The sequence below is a fragment of the Rhododendron vialii genome, chromosome 1a (genome assembly GCF_030253575.1).
Source record: "Rhododendron vialii isolate Sample 1 chromosome 1a, ASM3025357v1".
Taxonomy (NCBI): Eukaryota; Viridiplantae; Streptophyta; class Magnoliopsida; order Ericales; family Ericaceae; genus Rhododendron; species Rhododendron vialii.
Window position 1 is genome coordinate 25939683 of NC_080557.1, and position 7838 is coordinate 25947520.

General features: G+C 44.5%; 1 long non-coding RNA gene across 1 annotated transcript; it reads right to left on the minus strand.

The window, feature by feature from the left end:
* Window positions 1-3687: 3687 nt before the first annotated feature.
* On the minus strand, window positions 3688-4360 carry LOC131326110 (uncharacterized). Its single transcript, XR_009199915.1, has 2 exons — window positions 4227-4360; window positions 3688-3922 (listed from the first exon to the last, which is right to left on the minus strand). It is a non-coding gene; the product is annotated as an uncharacterized LOC131326110 (long non-coding RNA).
* Window positions 4361-7838: the final 3478 nt, after the last annotated feature.

The following is a 7838-nucleotide window of genomic DNA, read 5'->3' on the forward strand; positions in this document are numbered from 1 at the left end:
CGTAAGGTATTGTACCGTTTTGGTGTGGTTTGGTACAGTATGGATGTACTCGTACGGTATTGCACCGTTTTGGTGTGGTTTGGTACCGTAACGAAGGACTCATAAGGTATTGTACCGTTTTGGTGTGGTTTAGTACAGTATGGATGTACTCGTACGGTATTGCACCGTTTTGTTGTGGTTTGGTACCGTAACGAAGGACTCGTAAGGTATTGTACCGTTTTGGTGTGGTTTGGTACCGTATGGATGTACTCGTACGGTATTGCACCGTTTTGGTGTGGTTTGGTACCGTAACGAAGGACTCGTAAGGTATTGTACCGTTTTGGTGTGGTTTGGTACCATATGGATGTACTCGTACGGTATTGCACCGTTTTGTTGTGGTTTGGTACCGTATGGATGTACTCGTACGGTATTGCACCGTTTTGGTGGGGTTTGGTACCGTATGGATGTACTCGTAAGGTATTGCACCGTTTTTGTGTGGTTTGGTACCGTAACGAAGGACTCGTAAGGTATTGTACCGTTTTGGTGTGGTTTGGTGCCGTATGGATGTACTCGTACGGTATTGCACCGTTTTGGTTTGGTTGGGTACCGTAACGAAGGACTCGTATTGTACCGTTTTGGTGTGGTTTGGTATCGTAAGGATGTACTCGTGCGGTATTGCATCGTTTTGGTGTGGTTCGGTACCCTAACGAAGGACTCGTAAGGTATTGTACCGTTTTGGTGTGGTTTGGTACCGTATGGATGTACTCGTACGGTATTGAACCTTTTTGGTGTGGTTTGGTACCGTAACGAAGGACTCGTAAGGTATTGTACCGTTTTGGTGTGGTTTGGTACCGTAAGGATGTACTCGTGTGGTATTGCACCGTTTTGGTGTGGTTCGGTACCCTAACGAAGGACTAGTAAGGTATTGTACCGTTTTGGTGTGGTTTGGTACCGTATGGATGTACTCGTACGGTATTGAACCTTTTTGGTGTGGTTTGGTACCGTAACGAAGGACTCGGAAGGTATTGTACCGTTTTGGTGTGGTTTGGTACCGTATGGATGTACTCGTGCGGTATTGCACCATCTTGGTGTGGTTTGGTACCGTAACGAAGGACTCGTAAGGTATTGTACCGTTTTGGTGTGGTTTGGTACCGTATGGATGTACTCGTGCGGTATTGCACCGTTTTGGTGTGGTTTGGTACCGTAACGAAGGACTCATAAGGTATTGTACCGTTTTGGTGTGGTTTAGTACAGTATGGATGTACTCGTACGGTATTGCACCGTTTTGTTGTGGTTTGGTACCGTAACGAAGGACTCGTAAGGTATTGTACCGTTTTGGTGTGGTTTGGTACCGTATGGATGTACTCGTACCGTATTGCACCGTTTTGGTGTGGTTTGGTACCGTAACGAAGGACTCGTAAGGTATTGTACCGTTTTGGTGTGGTTTGGTACAGTATGGATGTACTCGTACGGTATTGCACCGTTTTGGTGTGGTTTGGTACCGTAACGAAGGACTCGTAAGGTATTGTACCGTTTTGGTGTGGTTTGGTACCATATGGATGTACTCGTACGGTATTGCACCGTTTTGTTGTGGTTTGGTACCGTATGGATGTACTCGTACGGTATTGCACCGTTTTGGTGTGGTTTGGGACCGTATGGATGTACTCGTACGGTATTGCACCGTTTTGTTGTGGTTTGGTACCGTATGGATGTACTCGTACGGTATTGCACCGTTTTGGTGGGGTTTGGTACCGTATGGATGTACTCGTAAGGTATTGCACCGTTTTTGTGTGGTTTGGTACCGTAACGAAGGACTCGTAAGGTATTGTACCGTTTTGGTGTGGTTTGGTGCCGTATGGATGTACTCGTACGGTATTGCACCGTTTCGGTTTGGTTGGGTACCATAACGAAGGACTCGTATTGTACCGTTTTGGTGTGGTTTGGTATCGTAAGGATGTACTCGTTCGGTATTGCACCGTTTTGGTGTGGTTCGGTACCCTAACGAAGGACTCGTAAGGTATTGTACCGTTTTGGTGTGGTTTGGTACCGTACGGATGTACTCGTACGGTATTGAACCTTTTTTGTGTGGTTTGGTACCGTAACGAAGGACTCGTAAGGTATTGTACCGTTTTGGTGTGGTTTGGTACCGTATGGATGTACTCGTGCGGTATTGCACCATCTTGGTGTGGTTTGGTACCGTAACGAATGACTCGTAAGGTATTGTACCGTTTTGGTGTGGTTTGGTACCGTATGGATGTACTCGTGCGGTATTGCACCGTTTTGGTGTGGTTTGGTACCGTATGGATGTACTCGTGCGGTATTGCACCGTCTTGGTGTGGTTTGGTACCGTAACGAAGGACTCGTAAGGTATTGTACCGTTTTGGTGTGGTTTAGTACAGTATGGATGTACTCGTACGGTATTGCACCGTTTTGTTGTGGTTTGGTACCGTAACGAAGGACTGGTAAGGTATTGTACCGTTTTGGTGTGGTTTGGTACCGTATGGATGTACTCGTACGGTATTGCACCGTTTTGTTGTGGTTTGGTACCGTATGGATGTACTCGTACGGTATTGCACCGTTTTGGTGTGGTTTGGTACCGTATGGATGTACTCGTACGGTATTGCACCGTTTTGGTGTGGTTTGGTACCGTATGGATGTACTCGTACGGTATTGCACCGTTTTGGTGTGGTTTGGTACCGTAACGAAGGACTCGTAAGGTATTGTACCGTTTTGGTGTGGTTTGGTACCGTATGGATGTACTCGTACGGTATTGCACCGTTTTGGTGTGGTTGGGTACCGTAACGAAGGACTCGTAAGGTATTGTACCGTTTTGGTGTGGTTTGGTACCGTATGGATGTACTCGTGCGGTATTGCACCGTTTTGGTGTGGTTCGGTACAATAACGAAGGACTCGTAAGGTATTGTACCGTTTTGGTGTGGTTTGGTACCGTATGGATGTACTCGTACGGTATTGCACCGTTTTGGTGTGGTTTAGTACCGTAACGAAGGACTCGTAAGGTATTGTACCGTTTTGGTGTGGTTTTGTACCGTATGGATGTACTCGTACGGTATTGCACCGTTTTGTTGTGGTTTGGTACCGTATGGATGTACTCGTACAGTATTGCACCGTTTTGGTGTGGTTTGCACCGTTTTGGTGTGGTTTGGTACCGTATGGATGTACTCGTACGGTATTGCACCGTTTTGGTGTGGTTTGGTACCGTAACGACGGACTCGTAAGGTATTGTACCGTTTTGGTGTGGTTTGGTACCGTATGGATGTACTCGTACGGTATTGCACCGTTTTGGTTTGGTTTGGTACCGTAACAAAGGACTCGTAAGGTATTGTACCGTTTTGGTGTGGTTTGATACCGTATGGATGTACTCGCACGGTATTGCACCGTTTTGTTGTGGTTTGGTACCGTATGGATGTACTCGTACAGTATTGCACCGTTTTGGTGTGGTTTGGTACCGTATGGATGTACTCGTACGGTATTGCACCGTTTTGGTGTGGTTTGGTACCGTAACGACGGACTCGTAAGGTATTGTACCGTTTTGGTGTGGTTTGGTACCGTATGGATGTACTCGTGCGGTATTGCACCGTTTTTGTCACGCCCCGTTCCGGAATAGCACCTCATCGGCCTATCCCGATACGACACGCGACAACAGCCCAACAACAACCAGTTACTAGCAATTCCAAGAATAACTAAATATTGAAGTTTAAAAGCCACATTTTATTTACATCTCAAAAATGATTGTCATTTACAAACTACAGCGGAAGTCTGTCAAGAAATAAACATAACCAACTAATATCCAAAACTAAACTAAGCAAAAATCATCTACGGGCCAGGAGACAAGGACTCCCACAGGCCTCAACTACGCACTTCTCGAGCGAGTCACAAAATGCAAAACGCGACCTGTAGTGGACACCGACCTATACCTGCAAAACTGGAACCCAAAATGAGTTCCAGGAGTGTAAATGAGACATGGATGTTGTTCAATATAGACAATAAATCCAAGTTCATCATTAATTAAGCATTAAGCAAATAATCGACACAAAGTCTTTAATCCGACACAAAGTCACTAGCTCGACACAAAGTCATAATTTTGGCATAAAGCCATTGAATCGACACAAAGTCAAAGGCTCGACACAAAGTCCGGCCGTTGGCCGTTATTGCCCATCGACACGAAGTCACAGTTCAATATCACAAGTTCAATCCAAATGAAGAACATCTATGAATCGAACACTCACCTCGGTCTCCAACAAAAAGAAAACCAACGCAGTCACTCCCTACGTGGAGCTGCGGTACTCGTTGTCGCCTCCGAACCTAACAAATATTCCGCACATATGAGCTCAAAGTTTAATTCCAAAAGCAAAGAAGTAAATTCATCAATTTGTACTTCAAAGCCAAATATCTCACAAACACACACTTTCTAGCAGAACCAGCGATCGAATTCTGACTATAGCATTCTATAGGTTTCAAAGAATACTACAAGACCACCACCACTTGCAAGAAGACTTCTAGTACATCAATCTAGATATAAAATTTGCCCAAATTGGACTCCGAATGACTAAGATATGCTCAATTGAAATTACACATCTAAAACAGAAACTACAGACCCGGCAGAACAGTCTGCGATCGAATGCTCATTAAAAATCACATACTCAATCTTTTCCAATAATTCCAACACCAAAACATCACCAATTGATCAATGTTTGAGACTCAACAGCATCCATAGTCAGTAAGCATATTCAACTATGAAAAAATTGATGAAGAACACAGCTATAAAACCTGCCCAGAATCTCAGAATCACCAAACTATTAACTTCAGAACCAAAACTGCTTTTTCTCAGACCAAACTAAGGCACAATCTTTACAGATTCAAAAAGATATACAAGTCTAGTTTCGGAATCAAGAAACGGTGCGTAAAACCGATACCCGAGCAAGAAGTTATGCCCGTTTTTCCAACATGTGTCTGGGCTGTCTGCCCAGACGCGAATCTGACACCAGTTCAGTCCACGAATTTTGTAGGCCAAACCACTTCGAGCTATTTTCTGAAAATTTAACACGATGCAATAGACTTACAGATGAACCTTCAGGATTTTTTTCAAGAATTTAAAAGATTTCTAGGTACCTTGATTAAATTCGTCAAAAACAGGACAGATTCCACTTTGCTCAATCACAGATTTGCCTAACCATATGGTACACGATTTTTTTCTGGAATAAAACTCAACTCCAACCTCAAAACCCCTCTCCCATGGATTCAATTCATCTCTAATTACTTCAATCAAGTGCATACTAGATATAAAACATGAAACCTAACATGAAAAACATGAAATTCAGCCTTGAAGGAGATGAAAATCACCTAATTAAGCTTCAATCAACTTAAGCCTAATTTTCTTCTTCTTTCCTCCTTCTTCTTCCTCTTCCACGCTGCTCTTTCTCTCTCTCTCTCTCTCTCTCTCTCTAACGTTGAAACCTCCTGATGAGTTTTCTTTTTTTTTTTTTTTTCCTTTTGTTTTAAAAGAAAACACACACACACACCACCTCACACAAACACACGGCACACATGCACACTCTTTGGAAGGAAATTGCACTTTAGTCCTTTAGGTTATTAAATTTAGCATTTAAGCACCTCAATTAAAAAGGATGTTACAGTTTTGGTGTGGTTCGGTACAATAACGAAGGACTCGTAAGGTATTGTACCGTTTTGGTGTGGTTTGGTACCGTATGGATGTACTCGTACAGTATTGCACCGTTTTGGTGTGGTTTGGTACCGTATGGATGTACTCGTACGGTATTGCACCGTTTTGGTGTGGTTTGGTACCGTAACGACGGACTCGTAAGGTATTATACCGTTTTGGTGTGGTTTGGTACCGTATGGATGTACTCGTACGGTATTGCACCGTTTTGGTTTGGTTTGGTACCGTAACGAAGGACTCATAAGGTATTGTACCGTTTTGGTGTGGTTTGGTACCGTATGGATGTACTCGTACGGTATTGCACCGTTTTGTTGTGGTTTGGTACCGTATGGATGTACTCGTACAGTATTGCACCGTTTTGGTGTGGTTTGGTACCGTATGGATGTACTCGTACGGTATTGCACCGTTTTGGTGTGGTTGGGTACCGTAACGAAGGACTCGTAAGGTATTGTACCGTTTTGGTGTGGTTTGGTACCGTATGGATGTACTCGTGCGGTATTGCACCGTTTTGGTGTGGTTCGGTACAATAACGAAGGACTCGTAAGGTATTGGACCGTTTTGGTGTGGTTTGGTACCGTATGGATGTACTCGTACGGTATTGCACCATTTTGGTGTGGTTTGGTACCGTAACGAAGGACTCGTAAGGTATTGTACCGTTTTGGTGTGGTTTGGTACCGTATGGATGTACTCGTACGGTATTGCACCGTTTTGTTGTGGTTTGGTACCGTATGGATGTACTCGTACAGTATTGCACCGTTTTGGTGTGGTTTGGTACCGTATGGATGTACTCGTATGGTATTGCACCGTTTTGGTGTGGTTTGGTACCGTAACGACGGACTCGTAAGGTATTGTACCGTTTTGGTGTGGTTTGGTACCGTATGGATGTACTCGTACGGTATTGCACCGTTTTGGTTTGGTTTGGTACCGTAACGAAGGACTCGTAAGGTATTGTACCGTTTTGGTGTGGTTTGATACCGTATGGATGTACTCGTACGGTATTGCACCGTTTTGTTGTGGTTTGGTACCGTATGGATGTACTCGTACAGTATTGCACCGTTTTGGTGTGGTTTGGTACCGTATGGATGTACTCGTACGGTATTGCACCGTTTTGGTGTGGTTTGGTACCGTAACGACGGACTCGTAAGGTATTGTACCGTTTTGGTGTGGTTTGGTACCGTATGGATGTACTCGTGCGGTATTGCACCGTTTTGGTGTGGTTCGGTACAATAACGAAGGACTCGTAAGGTATTGTACCGTTTTGGTGTGGTTTGGTACCGTATGGATGTACTCGTACGGTATTGCACCGTTTTGGTGTGGTTTGGTACCGTAACGAAGGACTCGTAAGGTATTATACCGTTTTGGTGTGGTTTGGTACCGTATGGATGTACTCGTACGGTATTGCACCGTTTTGGTTTGGTTTGGTACCGTAACGAAGGACTCGTAAGGTATTGTACCGTTTTGGTGTGGTTTGGTACCGTATGGATGTACTCGTACGGTATTGCACCGTTTTGTTGTGGTTTGGTACCGTATGGATGTACTCGTACAGTATTGCACCGTTTTGGTGTGGTTTGGTACCGTATGGATGTACTCGTACGGTATTGCACCGTTTTGGTGTGGTTGGGTACCGTAACGAAGGACTCGTAAGGTATTGTACCGTTTTGGTGTGGTTTGGTACCGTATGGATGTACTCGTGCGGTATTGCACCGTTTTGGTGTGGTTCGGTACAATAACGAAGGACTCGTAAGGTATTGGACCGTTTTGGTGTGGTTTGGTACCGTATGGATGTACTCGTACGGTATTGCACCATTTTGGTGTGGTTTGGTACCGTAACGAAGGACTCGTAAGGTATTGTACCGTTTTGGTGTGGTTTGGTACCGTATGGATGTACTCGTACGGTATTGCACCGTTTTGTTGTGGTTTGGTACCGTATGGATGTACTCGTACAGTATTGCACCGTTTTGGTGTGGTTTGGTACCGTATGGATGTACTCGTACGGTATTGCACCGTTTTGGTGTGGTTTGGTACCGTAACGACGGACTCGTAAGGTATTGTACCGTTTTGGTGTGGTTTGGTACCGTATGGATGTACTCGTACGGTATTGCACCGTTTTGGTTTGGTTTGGTACCGTAACGAAGGACTCGTAAGGTATTGTACCGTTTTG